This window comes from Seriola lalandi, unplaced genomic scaffold, assembly GCF_002814215.2.
Source record: "Seriola lalandi dorsalis isolate HSWRI2012SDOR001 ecotype SW California unplaced genomic scaffold, Sedor1 jcf7180002007635, whole genome shotgun sequence".
NCBI classification, from domain to species: Eukaryota; Metazoa; Chordata; class Actinopteri; order Carangiformes; family Carangidae; genus Seriola; species Seriola lalandi.
In genome coordinates this window covers 1-564 of record NW_019478288.1, presented here as the reverse complement: position 1 = coordinate 564, position 564 = coordinate 1, and the positions used below count along the sequence as shown (strand labels likewise).

The following is a 564-nucleotide window of genomic DNA, read 5'->3' as shown; positions in this document are numbered from 1 at the left end:
ACAGTGTGTGTACAGTATGTTCAAAATGTTCAAGTATGGAAGTGAGTTTTTTTTTCTCTCTGTGTTCCCACAGCTCTCTGCTGTTGATTCCTCCTCTGCTTTTTAGCAATTGCTTGTTGTTCCTGCCAACAACATCTCTTCATTTGTTTTTGCAAATGCAGCAAGTCACCATGAAAGTCATCGAGGCACTTTTCAGACATGATCCATGTGGAGGCGCTGTGGCTTAGCTGGTCAAAGCACCTGTCTTGTAAACAAGAGATCCTGGGTTCAAATCCCAGCAGTGCCTGCCCATAATGCATTTCTGTATAATAGGATCTCTGCAATCACTTTAACATGAGGCCCACGTCTTGCAGTCATGTGGGAATTCAGACACAGCATGTTTTTATTGTATCTTTTTACAGCATTTCTTCAGGCTCAGTCAGTTCTTGTCTACTATCATTCCTCTGAATAATTCAGAGAGATTTTAAAATATCCAGTGACCATAGTCGGTGCCATGGCTTAGTTGGTCAAAGCGCCTGTCTAGTAAACAGGAGATCCTGGGTTCAAATCCCAGTGGTGCCTGCA

At 42.9% G+C, this 564-nt stretch overlaps 2 non-coding genes across 2 annotated transcripts; both read left to right on the top strand.

Moving 5' to 3' along the window:
- The first annotated feature begins 212 nt into the window (after positions 1-212).
- On the top strand, positions 213-286 carry trnat-ugu (transfer RNA threonine (anticodon UGU)). Its single transcript has one exon. It is a non-coding gene; the product is annotated as a tRNA-Thr (tRNA).
- Positions 287-487: 201 nt separating this feature from the next.
- On the top strand, positions 488-561 carry trnat-agu (transfer RNA threonine (anticodon AGU)). The gene has a single exon. It is a non-coding gene; the product is annotated as a tRNA-Thr (tRNA).
- The last annotated feature ends 3 nt before the right edge of the window (positions 562-564 follow it).